At 42.5% G+C, this 25191-nt stretch overlaps 1 long non-coding RNA gene across 4 annotated transcripts in view; it reads right to left on the minus strand.

Annotated features, from left to right (window-relative positions):
- Window positions 1-25191, minus strand: part of LOC117010785 — a 118502-nt gene that overhangs the window by 45230 nt on the left and 48081 nt on the right. Inside the window, exon 4 of one of the 4 annotated variants that reach the window (XR_004420759.1) lies at window positions 11491-11944. The exons of the other annotated variants lie outside the window; for them this stretch is intronic. This is a non-coding gene — a long non-coding RNA (uncharacterized LOC117010785). Of the gene's footprint in view, window positions 1-11490; window positions 11945-25191 lie in introns of those variants that run through there. 4 annotated transcript variants of the gene reach the window in all.

The raw sequence follows: 25191 nt of genomic DNA on the forward strand, positions 1-25191 counted from the left end.
TGACACATTAATCAATTCCAGTAGAGATAAGAACATATTAATGTCATTATACAAGGCATTGGCAACATTTCCTCAGCACACTGTGCAAAGAAATATTCTAAACTGAAAGAGATATAGGACTGGAAAAATTATTAAGAAGAAGGAACATAAAGTATTTTGACTTGTTTAATATAGTAAAACCTTTGCTTTTTTAGAAGGTTTTGATTTCTCAAGAGAAATACACAGGAAGTGAGGAGATCTGAAAAATACAAAAATAGAAGAAATCAATTAACTGTTGTTGGCATGGGAACAAATGGCCAGTGCCCACAGAACTAAATCAGAAATGAAAGGTTTCTCCTTTCCAGACAATTGAGGTTATGTGTGCTTAGGCTAATAGCATAACAAGATCACAGAGAAGCACCTGGTTATTTTATAAACAGAATTGCATGTTGTTGTTACTGGTGATGCCTGCTGCAGGTCTCAATTAAAGGAGAACATGTGCTGTGGATCTGTATTTCCTGTCCCCCTGCATCTCCTGTTTGCTATTCCTTCTCACTCCCCAAATCCACACCAGTCTCCTACTTTTACCTGCAGGCAGTAGTGGTACTGACCTGAGCAAAGGTAAAGCAGGGGCTACCCAACCCATGCTGTATTTCAAACCATGGTGTGGTAATATTTTTTAATAACCTCTTGCAAAAATGACAGGCAAGAGAGACACAAAACTACTTGAATGAGGTTTGTAGGCACTGAATAATGTTCTGAAATAAATGGTGAAAGCTTTTAACTGTAATTAAATACATTGGAAATTTAATTTTTAAATGTGTTGTCAAGAAGGAAAAACTTCTATACGTATGTTTTGTCAGTGCCAAACTATCTGCACTAATCTGTATAAAACAGGTTTGTGTGATGACTAGGACTTACTTTCAAAGTTGATAAAATAAAAAGCAGATGGGATAAATGTAGCTGACACAGATGTGGCTTCTATTTCTTCATAATCTGCCTGCCTTTGAGCAAACTGTAACATAGATGGTGAGATGCTGGATCCTGTCCAATAATGAAAAACTCTCCTCAAAGCTACAGTATGCTTTCAAGCTGAAACTAGTCTGTGCTCTGAAAAACCTGCTTTCACGGGTTAACTCTGTCATTGCTGGCTTTACAGTAGTCAAGCCTAGGACTTCTATGGAACGAGGCATGCATTCCCCTTTCCTCTCAACCCAAACAGCTGGGGCAGTGGCTGTCGCAGCAGATGTGGGAGACAGTGTCTGAGGAGCCAGCTCATGTAATCCATGTGGGACACCCAGAAGTGCACAATTCCATCCCCACACAAAAATGAAACAGTGAGGAGAAAATGAGAGGCTCGAGAACAAAACTACAGAGGACATCTAGTTCAGCCTCCCTACTCACAGAAGGGTCAGCTCAAGCAGGTTGCTGAGATTTGTGTCCAGCAGAATTTTGCATTCCTTCACTGGTGGAGACTCCACAGGCAACAACATCAGGCAACTCCCTCAGCATCCAGCGCCTCCCATCAGAACCCATGGATTTCACAGAGTCACAGAATATTCTGGGTTGGAAGGGATCCACATGGATCATAAGTGCAAATCTTATGTGAGCAGACCATAAGGGATCAAACCCAAAGCTCTGGCATTATCAACACCACTATTTGTGTAAGCCAAGTTCGTTTAATGTTTTCTAACCTGGTCCTCTATCAGGGGTGAGTCTGCATTGCCCTGGGCTTTCCCCTTTGTCTCAGGGACTGGAGTCCCGAAGGCCAAGGCAGAGAAGGCACAGAGCAACTTTGCCTTTTCTGTATTCTTTTCAATCACATCCCTGGTCCATATACACACATATCCATATTGGGTATAGGATTCCCCTTACTTCTGAGGACCCTTTTTAGAAATCTTTCTTTTTTTACCTTCATATCCTCTGCTATATTCAACTAAAGATGAGCTTTGGCTTTCCTGGAGCCATCCTCCCCACAGTCACACAGAATTTCTGCAATTCTCCTGTGCCATCTGCCCCTCCTTAAACCTCCTGTACTCCTCCTTTCGATGTCTATGTCAAGTTAGGAGCTCCTTGCTCAACCACGTGGCCTCCTGCCCTCTCTGGTTCTGCTTGTTGGCAGGGACCATTGTTGAACTTGGAGCCCAGTAGCTCTCCTGGACTCCTCCTCTCTCCAGGGCTGAGTCCCTGGGATTTTTCCAAGCAGATCTCTAAAGGGGCTACATTCTGCCCTCCAGAAGTCCAAGGCTGTGATTCTGTTATTTGCTCTGCTACTCTCTCTCTCAGGATCCTGACATCTGCCATTTTAGTATCTCCCAGTGAATATGTGATAAGAGGTATCAAGATCATAGATTTACATTTTTTTATGACCTATACAATGAGGACTTTTGAATAAATCAAACCAGCTCTTAAACATTCATCAAGACGAGACACCAAATGAATGAGTTCTGTTTACAGCAGTACTTTCAGTGCCTGTATTACTGCACCCTGAAAGCAAATGCAGAAAATCCCCAAGTCCTTTGCTTGCTGTATTTGGACAGCTTCTTCTTGTCCCTTCTTTGCATAGACATTTCTAAGCCATACACCTTCTCACCTGTAAACAGCTGCAGCAGGTTTACAACATGTAAAGTGAAGGCACCTTTCTCACCTGTGATTCACTGCATTGCTTTGCTGAAAGGGACAAATGCTTGTTGCAAGGGTCCTCACTCTCCAGGACTTGCCCTTTTGCTGAGCTAATATCGAGTCCTCTGAAAGGCCTGACAAACCATGTCACCACATGGCTTTGCAGCTGGTCAGGTGAGAGAGAAGTTGTATAGCTACAAAACACACATAATTCACTCCACTGCACTACCTTGTTTCTCTGTCCATCTGGGATGTGGATTAACAGCCATAGCAATTGAATTGCTTTTGAATAGTCTTCTGCGTAGCCGAAGACTTTAAAAAATCACATCAATTTTTGTGCTCTTGAAGAATGAGGGGACAGGAAGGTGTTCTCCCTACTATGTCAGCTGCCAGCACTTGTCAGCCTGTCATTGGTTTTTAGCACATTTTCGTGCCCTCTTTCAGATGTGTCTTTGGAGTTAGTGCATATTGGCAATTGATACGCTGGGTGTAAAAGAGGAAACTTCCAGTCTCAGCCATATTACTGGATGTCACTATTTCACATGACTGACTTTGTATGCTTCACTTGGATTACATTTTGTCAGCCCTGGGCTTTCCCCTTCTCCCAGCCAGTTTGCAGTGAAGCTGTGATACAAGGCTAGGGTCTGGTTTAGTCCTGCCTGCCACCCTGCAACAGCACCACTGGTAGGCTTTCTGTCCAGAAGTATTTCAGGTTGTTGTAGATGAGTGTGTCACAGCACTTACTTGTGGTCCTGTAGTTCAACAGCAGAAATAATCTGAAAACAGACCTCATTTAGTTTACTTCTGGTATTTTAAAGCTTAATCCCCAAATTCTTTTTTTCTCCTCTCAGTCACATACAAGCTAGTTCAGAATAGAAATGGTGGAACCAAATTCACAAAAGCTTTTTTTTTTCATAGATAGTTGGTATTATTCAGTCACTGTCAAAGTCAGAGGCAGTCACCTTTGCACTCAGACCCAAGCAAGACTACAGGCATAATCAAAGCACAGAATAACCTAGCAGGAGGGATGGATTGCCAGGTCCACCAATTCATTGGTGAAAAGAAATTTTCTGGATAATGGTTGGTATTCAATACCCTACACTATTTTCAAAAAAAAGTGCCTTTAAAGAGATTTAGAGTCTGCTGTAGGCATAATAACCTCTCTAGTAGCACATCTTTAGGAATAAAAGGAAAGAAGGACATTTTTGACATCCTTCTCTTGAAAAGGAGTTGCAGGTAAAGGTTAGTGTTTAAAAATAGACTTTATCAGCAGCCGAATGACAGTAGCTAGAAGACTAAGATGTTTAACTCTATGTCTTGTAGTCACTGTGTGGTGCAGTGTATTTCCAGTCACACACAGGAATCAGTGTTGCTGATTTGAAGGCAGCTCTGGAAGTAGGTAATACATGGGTTCTGCAACAACCAGCATGGTGTTGGCACCAGACTGATGTTTCCTGCGAAGTCAAAGTCAAGTCCTGGGCCCACCCTAAGCTCCATCAGTGAAAGTTGTTCCAACGAAAGCCTCCAGAATCACTAGCCTGAACCATTTTAAAATCAAGGTGGTTTTTGGTCTGCTGGGGATGTTAATACAAGAGACAGAGTCAGGGCTCAAATTAATCCCAGACAAGGTTGGTTTAACATGCCAAGGAAGTGATGAAAGAAAAGAGTTTTCTCTCCCTATCCCACTGTGATCTCACAGAGCTGTGCTATACACGTAAAATCTAGCCCTCTTTATTCAGAAACAAAGACAGAGAAATATTAGTGTTTGCATAATGGTAAAACACTGTGTGCATTCAAATAACTGAGGTTTCTGTTTCTGCTGATCTAGAGATGGGGAGAGTGGTAGGTGTGTTAGTTTTCACCTGGTTTTGCTCAGTGCTACTCACAACACTCTAATACAGATGGGGTGAGAAAAGGAGTGTGAGAAGGCTGCTCTTGTCTTCATGGAGACAGCTTTTAGTAAATATATATCAACATGAATATACCCTTAAAGCCTAGGGATAGATGAGTAAGACCAATATTAAGTCTCCTAGAAAGCCAGATTAAATTTACTCTTCTTCATGAAGTCAAATATTTTCAAAGCATTTCTTCCATACAACAACTGGTTGCCTCCCACAAGTTTAGGACCCATATCCTTCCATTAATATAAAAGTTAGAGCCTCTCCCAAATTTCTGCAAAAAGAATGCTTCTTTATGGGAGTTCGTTGTGCACCTTGAACCTGCTCCTCCTGTTTCACTCTCCTTTGCAGCAGATCCAGCTCTGCAAGGATTGAAGCCATCATTTGCTTCTGGCTTTTGCTTTGAAGCAGGGTTAAACTCAGTGTCCTGGAAAATCTGAGCTGGGAAGAGCTGTGTGGAGTTGTAACCATGAACAGAGGGCCTCATTAACTCTTCTGAAAACCACGGGTGGTCTGTCCTGGTCCACAGCAGTGTGGGGGTGGTGTGGAGCTGCCTGAACCTCCCTTGGGTGGGAGATGGGACCACAGCCATCAGTGGGAAGCTGAATGCAGCAAAAGAACAAAGACACGGGGAGCAGCATGTCAGTAGCTGAAACAGCACTCTGGGGGCCTCGCACTGCACCTCAAATATCCTGCAGGGCCAGCCTGGGATGCTGTTTCATGTAGAACAGAAAGATATTAGAGGCTCTTTAGCCCAGGGTTGGTATCCTGTTTTACTCTTAGGCTTCCATGTGGTCCGAGCGGGAGAGCAGGATAAAAAGAGGAAGTTCCAGTGGAGGGCTCAGGTTTTTAAGGGTCAGTAAAGGGGCGGGGTCAGCCTTGGCTTCAGGCCAATCCCATCGCAGGGGTCAGTCCATTGGTCTTGCGGGGGTTACAGGGTTAAAGGGACATACCATTCTTAAAGCAGTAGGGTACTGGGTTACAACATCTCACCCTTTTTTTGTTTAAAAGAAGATAGAAGGGTATTAGGTTGTTAAAAGGAAAACAAACATTTTAAAACATGTTAAAAGTCTCTGAGTCTGCCGGAAGGTTGTCTTCTGTGTCAGTTCTCTCTCCTCTCCAGCGGCGTCTTCTTTTCGAAGCAACTGCGACTTGCTTCTCTTCTTCTTCAGCTGGAGCTGGCTGTTTGGGGACAAAAGGCTTCACCCATTTCTGGGGAATCCACCGAGGGCCTGAGGGAGTGGATACGCATGCATAACCACGTCCCCAGGTAACAAGCTCATAGGGACCTTTGGTTTCCCACGTTTCTGGATCCCTAATCAAAACTGGTGGATGCTCAGACAGCTTGAACTGTTTGCCACTGTTAAAATGACGAACCACAGGAGGATTCATGTTTTCAAATGAACAGTTCAAGAAATTGATAGTGAACAGGGCTTTACACAGCTTCTGCTGTGGAGACATCCACACAGTTGAATTGCTCTGTCTAGCCAGAACATGCTTGAGCGTCTGGTGTGCACGCTCAATCACAGCTTGGCCTGTGGGGGAGTGGGGGATGCCAGTCTTATGTTCCACTCCCCACTGCTGGACAAATTCCAGGAACTCCTTGGACACATATGCTGGGCCATTATCTGTTTTGATTTCCTTAGGGATCCCCAATACTGAAAAAGCTTGCACTAGGTGTTGTTTGGCATGCACAGCTCTTTCTCCTGCGTGGGCAGAGGCATAAACTGCACCTGAATATGTGTCAATGCTTACATGAACATATTTGAGGCGACCAAAACTGGGAATGTGTGTGATGTCTGTCTGCCACACCTCACAGCTGCCAAGGCCTCGGGGGTTAACCTCTGCACCTAGCGATGGCATGGCCTGGAGCTGGCAGCTGGGACAGGTGGCCACAATGGCTCGAGCCTGACTCCGTGTTAGCTTGAACTGATGGATCAGACCTGGCACATTCTGATGGTATTGCTGGTGGCTCAGCTTTGCCTGTTGGAAGATGTCTGGGAGGCGTGCTTGTTCTGCTGGGGTGGCAAGGGAGTCTGCCTGACAATTCCCTTCTGCGATCTCGCCTGGCAAATCGGTGTGTGACCTCACATGCATCACATAGAACGGATGTTCTCTATGAGAAATCAGACAGATTAGTTTTGACAGCAACCTGAAAAGTTGCTCATTGTCAACCTCTTTAAGCACTGCCTGCTCCGCCCTGGACACTACTCCCGCTACATAAGCTGAGTCTGTTACCAAGTTGATCGGCTCTGAGAACTTCTCAAAAGCTCTTACCATTGCAGCCAGTTCAGCTACCTGAGGCGAACCCTCCACAAACTCAACATCAGCTTCCCAATGCTGAGTCTGAGGATTTCTCCAAGTCATCACCGACTTGTGGGAAGCCCCAGAAGCGTCTGTGAACACTGTGAGAGCTTTGCGTGGTCTCCAACTCCGCTTCTCGCGAGGAATGAGGTGGAATTCCTCATTGAACAGCTTGTGAGACGGGGCATGGACTGATATTTGTCCACTGTAGCTGTCCAGAGACAACTGGAGACTGGCACTGCTCTGGAGCAAGTGCTCGAACATCTCCTTTGTCAGCCTCTCAGGAGAGTTCCTTCCCTCCTCAGAGAGTTTGACTGGAAGGTGAATACATGTAAAGTCACAACCTGCCAGCTCATACAGTCTCATCCTTGCCTTACGAATCAGCTGAGCTATGAGTTCTTGTGGCTTTGTGATGGTTTTGGATCTTTGGTGGGAGAGGAAGACCCACTCTATGATTAAGAGCGAATCTCTCTGCCCCTCAATCCACTGGAATATCAAACCGTGTAAGTGTGGTAGTTTTCCCAGAATTATGAATTTGAAAGGCAGTTCAGGTTTGAAGCGATGAGCCTGCCTCTCTGCTAGTGCTTTCTGTACCTTTTAGATTGCAGTTTTTGCCTCTGGGGTCAGTTCCCTGGGAGAAATCAGCTCTCTCTCCCCCTTCAATAAATTGAAAAGGGGCTCTAGGTCCTCATTTGTGAGGCCTAGCCAGGGCCTAACCCAATTCAAAGACCCACACAAGGAATGGAGATCTGCTAAGGTCTTTGGATTACAATTAATGTCCAATTTCTGAGGAACAATGGTCCTTGCAGTGACTTCCAGGCCCAGGTACTTCCAAGGTGGCATCCTTTGGACTTTATCCTCCTGCAATTGAAATCCAGCAGAGGTTAAAACCTTAACCACTAGGTCAAGCGTGTGTTGGAGTATAGAGTCATCGGGGGCACACACAAGCAAGTCATCTACATAATGTAGGATGATAGCTTCCTTTCTCTGAGCACGCACTGGAGACAGCAATGAGGCCACATACCACTGGCATATGAAAGGACTGCACTTCATTTCTTGAGGGAGCACTTTCAAGTGGTAGCGCTTCATTGGGGCTTCTCTGTTGATAGTAGGAACAGAGAAGGCAAACCGTGGAGCATCTGCTGGGTGTAAAGGGATTTGAAAGAAACAGTCGTTAATATCTAAAACTGCCAATTTCCAATTTTGAGGGAGCATCGTTGGAGAGGGCATCCCTGGTTGAAGTGATCCCATGTCTGCTATAATTTTGTTTATTTCCCGGAGATCATGTAACAATCTCCATTTGTCCTTCCCTGGTTTCTTAATTACAAACACCGGGGAATTCCAAGGACTTGTAGTTTCTTCTATGTGCCCTTTTGCCAATTGCTCTGCTACAAGTGCCTCCAGCGCCTTGAGTTTTTCTTTACTCATTGACCACTGAGCTGTCCAGATTGGAGAATCATCTAACCATGTCAATTTGTGGGTAGGGCGCTCCTCAGTGGCCGCCTTTAAAAATCCTGAGAACTTTTGGGAATTACCATTTTCATTCCCCACTGAGACATGGTATCTCTTCCCCACAGGGGGCACTTATAGTCTGTAACAAACGGACGGACACTGGCTATTTTTCCATCTGGCCCCTCAATTTGCACAATGCTTTTTGATATTTTTGCCAATTTGATTCCTCCTATACCTTGGATTTTGCCTGCCACGGGTTGTAATTCCCATTGTGACGGCCACATCCTTTCAGGTATGATCGTCACATCTGCCCCTGTGTCCAGCACCCCCTCCACATGGAGATGGTCTGAACCATGGGTCAGATTGCATGCCAGAGAGGGTTTTTCCTCACCCACCACCTCTGCCCAATAGACTTCAGGTGATTTTCCTTCTGCTGTGATTTCCTTTGGAACAGGAATGGCCTGGGTGAGGATTTGCCCCTCGTTCAGGTGATAAGGTGGTTGTGAGCAGCGTGCTAAGAGAACGAAACCTGAGACATTTTCCTTCTTGGATAATGGAAGTAATTCCATCTCCAAGGGTGTGTGGGCTGTGTCCCCCATAACTAAATACTCACAGCGCAGTTCCAAATGCAACAACGTCAGGTCCAGTGAAATGCTAGACAGATCCACTGTAATTGCTGTCCACTCTGTTGACATAAAACAAACACCTTTAGTGGTCTTAAGATTGAGACGACCAAAAGGCGTCCAACCCTTGCCAATTGAATATTTAACATTTATGCTATCATTAATCCCCACACCATTTGTCCCGTCCTCCCCCTTAGTTTTAAAGAGAGAGGTTTTTTCCCGTGTGGAACCCGCAGTATTTATATCTTCGCGCGTGATGATATTTATGGCGGGTACGCGCTGTACACCTAGTTTTTTTGTTTGTTGGTCTTCTGTTTCTGGCTGTGTGGGCAGTCCCTTGCATAGTGTCCTGTTTTCTTGCACTGGAAACAGGTGATATGCTGCAGCTGCTGTGGTGGTACCGGTTGCTTCCTTGGTCCTGGTGTCATAGCTGCTGCAGATCGTGAGTGTGCTGGTCCTGGATTCCTCTCTGGTGCACTGAACAGTTCTGCTTTTCTGGTGCAGGCTTCTATCATCTGTGCTAAGCTAGGTGGTGGGTCGAGGGGAAGACTAAGTATGACCCTGCAACATGATTCATTAGCGTTTTTCTGAGCCATCTCCTTTAGTAGCTCTGCCTGCACCTTTGGGTCTGAGACTTGTCTCTCCACCTGAGCACGGAGGCGATCCAGAAACTGCAAGAAACTTTCTGAAGGAAACTGTTTAATATTAACATAACTACCTGTAACTTCAACAGTAGGTAATTGATTGAAAGCTTTTTCTGCTGCTAGAGAGATCTTATCCAAAACAAATTTAGTTAATAAACGTGCCTGTTTATCAGGGTTCTCAAATTCTCCCTCTCCTGTTAGGTGTTCCTGTGTAATATCATTATCATCCTCATCTTTTGCACTTTCTGGGCTTTGTTGTAGTTCCTGCAAAAGTACTCTTAAAGATCTTTTCCAAATGCTTTCCCACAATTCGAATTCCGAAGCTGAAAGTAAACATCTGAATAAATCCTTAATATCATTAGGTACCATCTCATGAGAACTAAATGTTGCTCTTAAAAATCCTTTAAACATTTCACTGTGTCTGCCAAATTCTCTTTGAACCTTACAAATTTCCTTTTTATCTTGGTATGGTAGTGGCTGATATGTTCTCCTGCCATTTCTCCTACCCATATAAATGACAGGAGCCACAGACGGAATCTGAGTTTCCAGATCTAGGGTTTTAGGGATAGGCACTACTCCTCCCTCTGCTCTGGGCTGTGTTATCTGTTGCTTATGTGCCTCCACAGAGACAGTGTTCTGAGCGATGGGCGGAGCTGAGGGCCTTATCTCAGAGAGAGGGCCCATAGAACCTGTAGAACCAGTTCTCCCACACCCACCCCCACCCCACTCTGTGCTAGCTTGATAGCTTGGGGGAAGGGATGGCAAAACCTGAATAGAGTGAGAATTGCCCTGAAAACCCAGAGGTGAGGATGAGTTTGGGGAAGGGTTTGAGGGTGTTAGCAGAGGAGAAGGAGCATTATGGGAAGAAGAAGAGTTGAGAGCCATGTGGCTGGAGCCATTTTGGGGTCTGCTTTCAGCAGGAGACACGTGGCTGATAGCCTGAGTTAGAGAGACAGAGGCATCAGATTTCTTAGGTGAAGAGGGAATAACACATGCAGAGGGACAGATACAAGAACTGGTTGCCTCTGAAGCAGTTTGCTGTGGCTGGCTGTTATTTTCTGTTTGAAGTAACAGTTTTCTAATTTGCAAAAATATTGGGATGAACATTAAGGCTTTTTTTATCCCCATTTTCGACTTTTAAAGTTAATAAATCTCCAATTTCATTCCAAAATAAAACCGAATTCATATCTTCCAAATTAAGATCAGCTCTTTCTACAGACAGCCACTTAGCAAAGCGTTCTAGTTTTCTGTTAGTAATATTCACATTTGCAATCTTTAAAAGTTCTCTAATTTGTGAAGCCACGCTCTTTTTCAAATTAGAATGCTGGGAGCCCATATTTCCACAGCAAGTTACTCTAATATCTCACTACAATGCACAGTTAAAACACAGTAAGAGAAGGCTGGCACCTCCCCCACAGAGAATCACTGGCTGCAGCAAAAACGGCGCCTCTCTTTGAAATCAGCTGTCTGGCGTGATACTGTACACACGGCAGAAACGGTTTCAAGGCGGCCTTGCTACCCCCACCAGCGTCTCCGGCTGCATACAGCTCCAAACCCCCAGGGCGGACGCTGTGCAGCCCAGCTCCCGGCACCTCGATGCTACAGAGACAGCACCTCAAAATCCCCCTCCCCAGGGAGGAAAATTTATACTTACCAATCTCTGCGAAGTACCAAGGAGCTGAAGAACTGTACTTTGTAATCTGTTCCGAAATCTACTCACCCTTGGGCTGGATGAGTTGTAGATTCCCCCCGTGTAAGCTAGACCTGCTAGAAAGCAAGTTTCGCCCACAGGGCAGTTGACTTCCCGTCGGCTTCCTAACCCTTCTAAGGGTCACAGCCTCTCACGTGGGTTTTAATTTAAAAAGCACCACATTCCGGGCACCAACTGAAACAGCACCCTGGGGGCCTCACACTGCACCTCAAATATCCTGCAGGGCCGGCCTGGGATGCTGTTTCATGTAGAACAGAAAGATATTAGAGGCTCTTTATCCCAGGGTTGGTATCCTGTTTTATTCTTAGGCTTCCATGTGGTCCGAGTGGGAGAGCAGGATAAAGAGAGGAAGTTCCAGTGGAGGGCTCGGGTTTTTAAGGGTCAGTAAAGGGGCGGGGTCAGCCTTGGCTTCAGGCCAATCCCATCGCAGGGGTCAGTCCATTGGTCTTGCGGGGGTTACAGGGTTAAAGGGACATACCATTCTTAAAGCAGTAGGGTAGTGGGTTACAACAAGTAGCAAATCCAGAGGAAGGAGGGATGTATGACAGGAAGAAAGCTGAAGCAAATGGCAGAGCTGTCCCAGGTTTCTGCAGAATGGAGTCCTGGCAGGGGGGTTGCTCTTCAATGGGGGCTGGTGACCAAGGCACTCCTTACAGCTGGGACTGCAGGGAGGTGCTGAGAAGGTGGAGGGGATCCAGCTGCAATGGGAGCCTGCAACACAAGGGAAGGGTGTGGACAATAGGGCTCAGGATCAATGAGGCCTGCTAGAAATTATTAGAATTTTTTTTTCCCTCCAGAGTGAAGTTTCCTTAACCACCCCGAAGCCCATTTATGAAATACTATCTGTAGAATTCAGACAGGCACCTTATTGCAGGAGTCATTTCTTTTGCCATAAGCAGCTTCTAGGAACATACTGACTGCCTCTGACACAGGGGCACTTTCTAGAACTTCAGATTTCAGAGCAAGATGCATCTATCCTTCTACTGAACAACCAAGCCCTCACATGCAGAAAAACAAGCTTCTTCAGGGAAGAATATACTCAACATCATCAGTTGTTTATGTTAAAGTTGTAAATAGCTCACAGAACAAAAAGTACAATGCTTCCTGAATGTTTGGAATTACACATTCATCGGGGTTTCTGGACATGTAATAATTAGAATATTTGTTTCTAGGTTTTCAATTTTTCTTTTTTAAGGATTTTACAAGAGGAAGTAAAGCAGATGTAAAGTCCTAAAGATGCAAGACATACCTTTTGATTATTTCATCAGGACAAGCAGTGGTACTCTGTCATTTCTGGTGTTAGCAGTGTTTTGGGGGAGTTTGTGTAACTGAACTGAAGAAAGTTTAGATGAACATAAAACATATAATGCAGATATATTGGCATCAGCAGGACACAATTGTATTCAGCTATACTACGTAATATAAAATGAGGGAAGCTTCTCAGTGTTTGCTAAGAAAAGAAAGAAAACTGTGTACAATTCCTGGCTATGACTAAAGGAAAATGTTCCAATTTTCCCTCAGTTCTCCAGTGATATGTTCAGAAGAATTTGCAACAGCTGACAGGAAATCGTAAAAAAAAAAAAGGAAAGAGAAAAATGAAACCTTCCCAGGGCTCCAGTGGTATGTTTCAATGTTCCTTAGTATCTTTTCTGTGCACACTTGTGATGCACACACAATATGTGATACACAATTCACCTGATTTCAGCCCTAGAAATTTGCTTCACTTTATATAAATGATCTCTCTCTTTGCCCCTCATTCCCAAGACCGTTAAATATTCACTCAAAAAAATTTAGAAGTTGCTGTCTGCAGTTTCAGTCATAGTATCCTCTATTACTTTGTGCCCTAAATGGAAAGGTGGTGTTATAGAATACACCTAAAACTGCATCAGACACTCATGTGCCCAGCAGTATCATGAAGGGAAAACCAGGTTACCAGGTGTGCCATGAGCAGGATCTTGCTGGAGACATCCTGCTACTGCTTAGAGAAGCAGTAGTACTAACCAATGTTTTCTCAGACTTGTCTGATTTGCGGTTTTTGTAAGTATACTGCCTTGTCTTGAGGACTACTATACTAAATATTTATATATACTTACCTAACATTTGCATACAGTTTGGAATTGTGTAGGATGAGTGTGCAGGATGAGCCATCCTAGACATCTACTTGTAGACAGTTAATACCTTCTGCTGTATCCTGTTTGCTGGCATATCTTCCTGTCCATGAGGATCATGCATAATCATGTCCTTCACAGTGGATGATGATTTAAAACTGAAAGACTATGGAGCAATAAACCCACTTTATTCTCCTACTTGTCTGACTGACCTTCCAGAACAGCTTCTTTCTGAAGGATTGCAAAAGTTTTCACGTAGTCTATAGTCTTCTGTTAACTATCTAATGGGAGTAAAAGCTCATTCCCACCCCTAAGGGGAAGAGAGCAGACAACATTCATGATTGAAAAGGAATGACAAAAGTCAGAGGATCCTGTCAAGTGGTGTTTGCAGTCCTGTTGAAGTGAATAGTTGCAGTTTTGTCAAAAGCAGTGGTCCTGTGGAACTTTTGGTCCTCCTCCTGACCCACTGAGTGCTGGTATCCCAAATCCCCAAACCCAAAGATTATGTATGTACATATATCACGCAAATATAATACACAAATATTGTATATGTATATGTATAAATGTACAGTAATTTCACGATTATAAGTCACACTATTTTGACTAAAATTTTGGTCCGAACCCAGAAGTGCGGCTTATAATCAGGTGCGGCTTATGTATGAACAAGGAACGAAAAGTTGCTGTTTTAGTTTGGAGGACAGGTGTCTGCTGAGAAAGGCAGGAGCTTCTCTTTGAAATGGAGAATGTAAACCCCCTCCCTCCAAATTATTATAATTTTGAAATCAAGCAGCTCTCATTCAAAGATATGGGAATTAGGAATAACAGTTCTTTACTAGGGAAATTAAAATAGAAATACAGTACTACAAAGAAACAAACTCCAAACCCTGACAAAGTCAGGGTACAACCTGACACCCTGTCAGGCAGGGTTTTGGTAGCAGTCCCATTAAATGGTGGCTGCAGTCCTCTTGCAGTGACAGATGTGATTCAGTTGAAGCAGTGCTCCTGTACAAGGTGCAGTTTCCCTGTGGAGGTCCAGTGGTGATGTGGAGAAATCCGGTTTTCCTCTGAAATCTAGTGGAGAAAGGGGCTCCCTTAGTGTCCCAAAACCTCTGTTTTTATCTTGGTAAGAAATGTTGGGCTCTTCCCCCTGGCTGGAGCAACTTCCAATGGGATGAAGTAATTTTATCAGTCACACAGTGGGACTCAATGGGTCATTAGCAGAAAATGACTCATGGAGGAAGGATGGGTTGTGAAAAGATAAAGAACAATGCCCCGCCTGGTTTCAATGGATGGCCCATTAGCAGAATATCTCCCACGGAGATAAGGATCACTGCCCCCACCCTCAGCAGATGGTGATAGAATAGATACCTTTTATCACACTCTGTATTTTAACCCAAGACAGTTGCCGACACCTCGACATGCGGCTTATAATCAGGTGCGGCTTATATATGGGCAAAGAATGAAAAGTTGCCCACACCTGGAAGTACGGCATATAATTAGTTGCAGCTTATAATTGTGAAATTACTGTAAATATAAAATATAGTAAGGTTCAGGTGGGAATGCTCAGCACCGCCCACAGCATGAGGAACTTTCACAATGGACGATGTAACTCTGTCACAAGATATTTGGAAGTCCTTGATGATCTTTGTCATTGCAGCTGCCTATTCTGCTGGTGCCATGAAATGCCTTAGCAGAGATGACCCCCTGAGGATGGATGTGACTGCGACTGTGGTGCCTTCAACTCCCAGAGAGAGTTATCACAGCTGAGTCATTTGTGAAGACAAAGAAATTCTACCCTGCCTCGTGGGGTTTGCCTTTTCTCCCTTACCTCATTTAATACACAGCTTGTAGCCTCAGGTGTCAGATGCACTGGGCAGCTTCTGAGAATGGCCCATCATTAACAGTTTGTCAGAAAATTTGGTTACACCCGCATAATGCTAAATTGGCACTCTTCTCCTGTAACCAGAACTCCTGGTTGCATGGCTCCTTCTCCAGCTACATTTTGTTCTTTCTCTCAGTGTGTTATTACCAACAAACTCTGGCTGGCTATCTAGCTATTCCTGCTTCAGACATACACATCGGCTCCTTATCTTTTGGGATTCTATACCTAGAAATTGAGCAAGTTCTTAGAAGACACTCTGTACAGCAATGAAAAAAGAAAGAATCCAGACCTCTAAAATCTTAATCCAAACCATTAATCAGACTCATCCTTTGTTTTTGCTCACAACAGACAACTTTGTGCAATCCTCTAGATTGTCATTGCATGGCAATGAAAAGAAAAAGTAAATCTCTTAAGAGATGGAAGGATCTTTACTGATAAAAAAATGTAGAACCAGTGAAGTATTAACAAATTAGGCATTCACTCTACCTTAATAGTTTTCCTACCACTACTGGGTACTCCATTAAAAATTTGCTGGTGTGCATTTTCTCTGTTGTACATAAATCTTCTGCAACTTGTGGATGTTAAAAGTGATACATTTTCCTACACACTAAAGCCTGCTAAAGGTGGGAGTTACACCAGACAGTCACTCCGCTAGAGAAAGCAATGCCAGCCTTATGTTTACTAGGATATAGAGACAGCTCAGTCTGCAATGGCTACATGGTGCGTTGTGATTTGCTGGATAAACAGACCAGTCAGCACAGCGACAGTATAAAACCAGCCTGTGCATAACCATGCCAGCTGCAGCCACACCTCTGTCTCTAGCATGCATGGATTTCACTGCTAATAGACTGCAGACTGCAACCAATTTAAGGTTTGCTGTATCAGCAATCCCTTCCAGCTAGCAAACTTGTTCACTAGAATGATTTATCAGAAAGGTACACAAAGAGAAAAAGTACTGTTGACAATAATCCATTTAAAAATGTGAATAAATATTGCAGAACAGTTTGCTCCTATGTTTACCCTGTGCTGAGCAGGACCATCAAATTAATTTGAAGATTAAACGTTCTGGAAAGTTTTTCCAACCAGGCATAATCCTTAATGTAGCTGCAGGGAACGGACCAGTTTCAGTGTTTCCATCTCCTCTGAGAAATACACACTTATTTTTCATGGTCTGCCTAAGTAATTTCTGACAGCAAAACACCATCTTTAAGGCTCTGATTAAAAAGCTATTCAAAATGATTGGGAAACTCTGCATTGACCTCAATGAGTTTTGGATCACAGCCTGAATTGTTTCAATGCAACCCAATCTAATCTGAGGCACCCCAAGCTGTATGCTTTTCCTGAGATTTGTGTTATTCTAGGATGTGAAGATGCTGATATTTCTTGCTCTGGACTGATCATGTCTTCCCTGAAAAGTTGCTGTAGAGACTGACACATCATGTAAGAAAGCTGTTTGATTGCCATCTTTATAAGATATATAAGAGCTTTTCTTTTTATTCAGTTGCCTTCCAGTCACCAGCCACATGGAGCACATCTCAGAACTAGATCACTAAGATACATTCCCTAAAGCTGATAAATTGATAATGCAAGGACTTTTTTGGGGAAGATCTACATGGAAGATCTATGATTACTGCTTGATTTGTCCTCAACCATTGTGAAGGATTTGCTGTCTTGCCAATATAAAAAATCATGATGACAAATAAACTCATCTATAGACCTAAACTAAGAACCTGTGTACTCCTCTCTTTCCAAATATTTCCAGGGAGCTTCATACTACAAGTTTCTTCTCTATAAATTTTACTTAATTCCTACTTTTCCTAATTGCTGTATTGTACAAGGCATATTAAAGCATAAAAGAATTTGTCAGAATATCTTTTAAAAAAAATGTTTAGCTGTAAATTTCTTTGAAAACTTCTGGAGATTTTACCAAAAGCAATTAGCCTTATCTTAATATCTCTGACAGAATATGGATTCAGTGCCTCCACTGCACAAATTTTTCCTTATCTTGCCACTTCAGCTTTGCTTTATACAGCAAAAAGATCCATTCACTCTAAATGGCTGTAACAAGACTGTCACTTTCTACTCACCTCACAGTACATACTGTTTGAGGAAGTTGTGAACCAAATAAAATTCAGCAAGAGTAAGGAAACAGGCAGATGCAGAAAAACTCAGCTGTAAACGTTACATCTTGTCCTTTCACTGAATCACCCTGTGTCATGGCTCAGTGAACACCTTCCATGCCACCACTTTATAAAGCAGAAAGTATTGTTGCTCTTAGCAGCTAAACTCTTAGCAGCTTGCATGTAATTTTAGAATAATTATAATTATTTCTTTAAAAATATCAAGGTATTTTAGAATATAAGTTATTAGCACATAACAGTGTTTAAAAAGAGATTAAATCATGGTCTAAAAGGTTTCCTTGTGGACTAAATAGCAGTTGCAAATAAATACAAAACAAGAGTATGTGTTGGATTGCTGATTTTGTATCACACATCCAAAACAATGTAAAGATCGGGAAGAAGGCAAAAGAGGCATCTCTGTGTAGACTGAGGAGAAGTCAAGTAAAGTTTTAAGCTGAAAGCTGGATGAAAGAATTTTTTATGAATAGAAGCAAGAAAATGGCCCCCATAATATGATTGTGGCTCCAAAACGGTGAATGACATACACTTTTCACTTAAGTAAACAGTGTTCCAGCATTGATTCCTACTCCGTCTCTAGGAAAACAATGAAGAATGGGCAACTTTGAACTCAATTCAAAAAAGATATGGAGGAAAAGAAACTGGTTTCCTTCTGAGTTCGACAAAAATAGGCTCCATGTCTTCCCATTTTCCATACATGTGTTTAGCACCAAGATACTTTCAGTGTCTGGAAATGTCATGCAAACAAGGCACAGACCATCTTCAAAACTGATTTGAAGAGTTCAAAAAGCATGAGGGGCTTTGTTTTATAGTATCTATTAAAATCATAAACATACTTTCTGCATGTCATTTCATATATCCTCAAAAATACATACTAAGATAACTGAGATCCTAGGATGCCTGCTTCTAGAAAAATCGCCTCTCTAGCTTAATGGTGGAGCTATTTTTCAAGGAAGAAACAGGGAAAATTAAGTCATTAAATATTCAAGGCTAGGAAAAAAACTTAAAGGTAACATACATCCTGACAGCATCCTTTTAAGTAATTGTTGTGCTTTTCCTTGAACTACTTCATCAGTTATTTATAAACCATATCACAAAAATCATAAAACCATATGAAGAAGCAATTTAACAAGCAACGAAATCTGTATTAACATCTGAAAAGAATGTTTTCTAAAATATCAAGACATAATAATATGCATTCCATTATTTTCAGATTTCTTGCTCTTCCTTTGCCTTCCCCACTACCCTCATTGATAGAAGGGAAGAAACATTCCCAGAAAATTTTCATTACAAGCCTAGTTCTTCGAAGTGCTGATTGTTCTCTGATTTTTAGATTGATTCTCCGTGTTGTCCTTTAACACACCAAAGAGCAGATGTTTCTTATGCATACAAAGAGAAAACCCTGATTTATTTTTTTTTTAGCTTTGAGGGACTTGCAATCTCTTGCACCTGCTGAAGTCAATGCAACCCCACAGATGCACATGTCTGCCTGCAGAATCAGAGAGAAATCCCTCTGCATTAAGAGAGACATATGACAGCAGCTATGAGTCCTCCAGAGCATTAATTGTGATAACATGGAGTGATTGTGTTTTGAGCTTGGAGGATGCTTCACCACTTCAAGCACTTTAACTACTCATTTACTACTGCCCGTGTTGTCAGAGGACATAACACTGTGTTTCAATGTGTATTGCACCCTGCTCAGAGGTGCTGATTATTGCTGCATTTTTATGGTACAAATGAAACAAAGTATTCAATGTTATTTTTTACAGACTTTCCATCTTAGTAAGGAAGATTTTTGAGAAATATTTTACTAGGCTAGATTAGTTATATGCTGAAGTGAAACTTGCGTCCTTTACCTTTCCAGCTGTTTAAAAAAAAAAAAAAAAAAAAAAAAAAAAAAGAAAGAAAAAGAAAGGAACTAGTTATTTGTCTTTTAGTGATACTGGCATGCAAAACCCCTCAGACTTGTTTGTGCTACTTGGACAGTTTTCTGCCAGAAGGCTGGTGCCTAGCTCTGTTGTAGGCCTGTGAATCTCATGATCAAGCACAAAGCTGACAATGTGAGTCAGAAGATAAAGCCAACTGCTTGGCTGGTTGAAGAAAGTGTTTGAAGCAGAACAGTGCCTTGTAGCAGAGCAGTGCCTTGGCAGGCTGTAAGGCATACTAACCCTCTGCTCCACAGCCAACTGAGTAACAAAAGCTGTAGGGAAGTACGTCCCTGGTTTAGAAACACAAATTAGTCAGCATCATGTCTCTGCTGAGCTACTGCTAATACCATGTTTGAAGGATAATGTTGTTTTATGCACCAAGAAAATCCTAAGGGATTTCCTCACCCTCATATTTTAGGAGCACAAAATACCTACATGGACTGCCCCACACAGAGAGCATTTGTTGCATTGCAGCATATGGCTATTTAGTGTGAGGACATGAAATAGAAACTTTCTGAATTGCAGTGAGCAATATATTTTCACTAGACACTGAAGAATTGCTGTCACGTTTCTAATCATCCAAGGCATAATTACATCTGACAAATGAAGTTTTATTTTCTAGACTCGTTCTCCATAAACTTAAAGGGATGCTGTGAGATGAGGAACATTTGCTGTGCTGAGAGCTTTTGCTCCAACTCTGACCAAGATGCAGAGGAGAAGGAAAGCACCCAGCCACCCTACCCTCCACCGAAGGGTACTGAGGAAACTGGTAGAAACACTCACTGAACCACTTTCCACCATAATTCTGGCTAACTGGGGAGGTCCCAGTTGACTGAAGGTCGGCAACTGCATCACCAATCTACAAGAAGGGTTAGAAAGAGGATCTAGAGCCACAAAGATGATGAGAAGCCTGGAGGGTAGGCTTATGAGGACAGGCTGGAAGAATGGAAGTTGTTCAGTCTGGAGAAGTGAAGGCTCTGGAGAGGCCTTGTTGTAGCCTTTCAGCCCAAATGGAGCTGGAGAGGGACTGTTCACAAGGGCACGGAGTGACAGGATAAGGAGGAATAGATTCAAACTGAAAGATGGTAGGTTTAGATTAAAAGAAATTCTTTACTGTGAGGTTGGTGAGACATTGCAACAGGTTTACCAGAGAAGTGGATTCTCAGCTGTGACAGTGTTTAAGGCCAGGCTGGATGGGATTCTGAGTAATCTGGTCTAGGAAAGCTGTCCGTGTCTATGGCAGGGTGTTTGGACTAGACTTCCAAACCAAATCATTGTATGATTCTATGACTCCAGGATCTGGTGAACTACAGAGGTCTGTCATCCTGACCTGGATGCCAGGGAAGGCCATAGAGCAGCTCATCCTGAGTGCCATCACATGGCACATACTGGATTAAGTAATCAGACGCAGCCAGAAGGAGTTTGTTAAAGACAGCTTCCAACAGGATCTATTTCTATGGCAGGATGGCCAGCCTAGTAGACGAAGAAAAGGCTAAGAATGTTTCTACCTGGACTGTAGTTTCCCACAGCATTTTCCTGGCTGGCTGCTCACAGTTTTGACAGGTGCCCTGTTCCCTGGGTAAAAAATCATCTGTATGGCTGGGCCTGGAGAGTGGTGGTGCATGGAGTTACATCCAGCTGGTGGCCAGTGACCAGCAGTGCTCCCCAGGGCTCAGTACTGGGGACAGTTCTGTTTAATACCTTCATCAGTGACCTGAATGGGGGGGGGATTGAGGTGCAGCCTCAGTCAGTTTGTGAATGACACCAAACTGGGTGGGAGTGTTGATGTGCTGGAGGGCAGGAAGGCTCTGCAGAGGGATCTGGGCAGGCTGGATCATGGCTCAAGGCCAGTGGTGTGAGGCTCAACAAGGCCAGAGCTGGGTCCTGCCCTTGGTCACAACAACCCCAGGCAGTGCCACAGGCCGGGGCAGAGTGGCTGCAAAGCTGCCCAGAGGAAAAGGACCTGGGGGTGCTGCTGACAGCAGCTGAACATGAGCCAGCAGTGCCCAGGTGGCCAAGAAGGCCAATGGCACCCTGGGCTGTACCAGCAGCAGTGTGGCCAGCAGGAGCAGGACAGGGATTAACCCCCTGTACTCAGCACTGGAGAGGCCACACTTCAAATTCTGTGTTCAGTTCTGGGCCTCTCTCTCACAGAGGACATTGAGTTGCTGGAGCTGGTGAAGGGTCTGGACCACAAGTCTTGAGGAGCACCTGAGAGAGTTGTTTAGCCTGCAGGAAAGGAGGCTGATGGGGGACCTCACTGATCTCTGAAAGGAAGTTAAAGTGAGGTGGGTGTCAGTCTCTTCCCAAGGAACACGCAATAGGACAAGAGGAAACAGCCTCGTGTGGTAGCAGAGGAGATTTAGATTGGATATTTGGAAAATTTCTTCACTGAAATGCTTGATGAGCCCTAGACTAGACTTCCCAAAGAAGTCATCATCACTTGATGTGTTTAAAAGATGTGGATATAGTTTAGTGGTGCAGGGTTAATAGCTGAACTCAATGCTGTTAAGGGTCTTTTCTGGTATACTATTCCATGAATTTATGATTCTAAAATTCTATTTATTAAAATACAAAAGACAAAGATATAACAAGGGAAAGCTGGTGTGAAACTAAAACTACTTTTCTAGGAGAGTCAAATGGCAAAGTTAGGTCAACATTAGAAAACATTACACTTTTTCCCCTGTGTTCTCTATTTTTCATCAGTATCTCTGTGAGATATACCATGCTGAACAACCCATAGTGTGTATAAAATTTATTTCTAACTGTGTTTCTGATAGGTGTGGAAATAAAATCTGACCACAAAAGCATCAGCCTTTGAGGGTACAAAGCTACAAAAATAGCATATTTGCAACTAGTGAAATTATTTCACTATCCTGCTATATTTCAAGCAATCAGCTGTATTTAAAGGATGAATTTTCCACTTAGCTAAATATGGCAATATGTTCTCAAAACTCTTTCATTCTATCTCACATCTAATGTACATGGAAGCTCAGTTGTATTGCAGCAATCCTTTCTGTGGAACTATTCATGAACTGCTTTAATTCATTTTGCTTTAATATGATAGCTTAGTTGCCATTAGGCAAAACATTGGGATAGGAGTGGAGTGGTAGCATTACCCTTCACACACACCTTTGGGCTGAGCAGTTGAGCACTACTGAAACATTTCCAATTCAAAGACCTGACAGATCAATTCTTGACAGCCTAAAATATTTTAGGGGAATATCTGTTCTCAGGGATTAGAACTTGTCTGGCTTCATACTACTCTGCAACTCTAATGAATGGTGGGAAAGAGAGGATGATCCTACAAAAATTTGGTTTAACACACAACTGACACAAAGTCCTGCAACACAAGGCCAGAACAGTAGTACCAGCAAAATACGCTATATCCATGCTAACAAGAGCAATTTCTTCTGTCAAGCCACAGCCGTGCCTTGCTCCTTTCATGTTCCTTTCACTTTTCTGTTTATCTTGAATTCAGAAATTGTGCTTCAAAGTACATCAATAGTACATACTAGCTTTAATAAGAAGCCTCCTCTTCCCATGGCACTTTATGTTACAATCCCTTCTCTCCTTTCTTCTTGCACAGCAAATCTCAGTAAAAAATAACTGTGTTAGTTGCAGGTATAATGATGCACGACAGTGAACCTTTAGGGTACTGACACTAAACTAATCTTACAGAAGAAACAAACCCACTGATATTTCAAGTACATGTTTAACAAGGGATAAGAAAGAGGGATAAGATTATGGCCTAAACTTTGAATTTGTCTTCAAATGATCTTGTTTTTCTAGCTTGTTTGTATACAAGATAGTCACTTGGGAATGATGTAGCCAACTCAGCCATGATTTCTGCAATTCCAGAGGGAGTCAGATGGACAGTTTCTATTAGCAACTACTAGACAGCTTAAAGTAAAAGTGATAGTCCCTTACCCTGCCTCAAATCATTCAAAAAACCTAGATTTATTAGGAGCTCCAAGTAAGCAGAAAGAAAATATGTAAGGCCAATATTTTAAATCATCAGTGTTCTGGAAAATATTTTCTTCTCTGATAGGAATAGATCTTCTTATTAAAATAAACTGTATTGTTGTAAAATCAAACATTGGCCCTCCAAGCCAGACTCACCAGGAGTGCTACTAGGTTGCTGCTCAGTCAACTGAAAATTCTGCCAATTTCTCCACATCATCTTGGGTAACTCTTGAAGTAACTCTTGAATAGAGTTCTGAATGTCAGAGTGCACGTATGGGCAGAAATTCTTCTCTTAGTGGAGAAACCAAAGGACCTCAACTGACTGTAAAATACACATTTGATGGTCGGTTTTTAGCACAGGACAATTTAACACCAAATCCATCTTTCATTCATGGGCTTCAAGGAGTTCAGCTGAAAGAAGGGGAGCAACCATTCATCACTATCTGTTAATAATAACTTTCAGTTAGAATCCACCAACCACCATCACCAAGTGCATTTCCAGTTCCATATTTCACAGAGCAAAAAGAAAGGTCTTCTGAAGTCATGCTGCTATAAAGAGTTGTTCTCTGCTTCCATTTAAGCTGACAGCAGGATTTCCACTCTCTTTGTGAGAAGGTTAAGATACTAACAGAAACTGGGTAAGATACTTATGATACTACTCCCTAACCAAAGGGAGTAACTGGTGGGTGCTGAGCAGCTACTTTTTCGCACACTAGGACTGTACTGCATATGTTTTCATAAACCAAAAGTTCAAAACAATTCAGTGGCTTATGTTGTTTCCAAATACAGAACTATTTTAAAATATGACACGTACCTCTGCCAAAAGTTCAACTGATTCAAACATCATGCTCACTTTCAGAGTACGAGCAGTGTCAGGTAACTGTATGGCTGAAAGTTATGCATAAATTTCACAATCAAATGTTTCTGGGCAGCTCAAAGTTTCAACTTCTTGCTTAACTTGTTCTCTAGCTTTTTTCACCACTACCTGATACAAGCTTACTTGCTCTCAAAACCAAACCTGTTATTCTTCATACATAACCTGGAAAAAAAGTGTTTGAACTTCTTAGCTTGCAACATGTTTTTTTAGAAAGAGCGTGCTCAATATTTGGAGACTGTTGGTAAATGTAGCTTGACTGCTAGGAAACCACATTGCATTAAAATACTAAACAATATCCCCAGGCAACTTTTAGTCTAATCTGCAATTTCTATTTTTTAATGTCTGTGTTAGCATACCCATCAGGCACTGATCTAATCCATTATCAAAAACAAAGCAAAGTTTAGCTTGTTCTTGGGTGAGTGGTAATCCAGAAGAACAAAATACAGAACTTCACAGGACAGCAATTTTTTGGGAGATAGCATTCTACTACGAAAAGTTATTCTATTATCAAATGTAGTAAGTCTATGGTTACTGAAACCCTTGACATGAGAAAATAGGAAAGCATCCAATTTATGAACAAGATAGCCTGATAACTGATAATTAAATTACATACTTAAGAATTACGTAGCCAACTTAAGAACAAAAGCTGAGTGAGGCTCATAGAATGGAACCTGATATGGTCCTAATAATTGGACATTTAATATTTAAAGAATAAATCCCCAAGGTTTGAGTTATGCAATAATATTCTTGCCCAGGAGACTGAAGGCAGATGCACAGAAAGCAGAAGCATTCTGCTAACCAGAATTTCTTCTGCCTCATGATCAGCCTCTTATTTCAGGTTAGCTGAACTATAGCTAATCTAAGGCAGTCTTCATCAGAGACTGAGATATTAAAGAAAAACATGTAGTAACCAGGTCAGAGACTTAACACCAAAAAACTATGGTGCTTCTCTTGCTCTGTTTCTAGGTGTGATGACACAACGTTAGATCCAGCCACTGTTTGCTGTAGCTTGCTCTGAAGCCAGGCCATTTGTGTAAACCACAGCAAAATGAAGGTCAG

Source organism: Catharus ustulatus, chromosome Z, assembly GCF_009819885.2.
Source record: "Catharus ustulatus isolate bCatUst1 chromosome Z, bCatUst1.pri.v2, whole genome shotgun sequence".
NCBI lineage: Eukaryota > Metazoa > Chordata > Aves > Passeriformes > Turdidae > Catharus > Catharus ustulatus.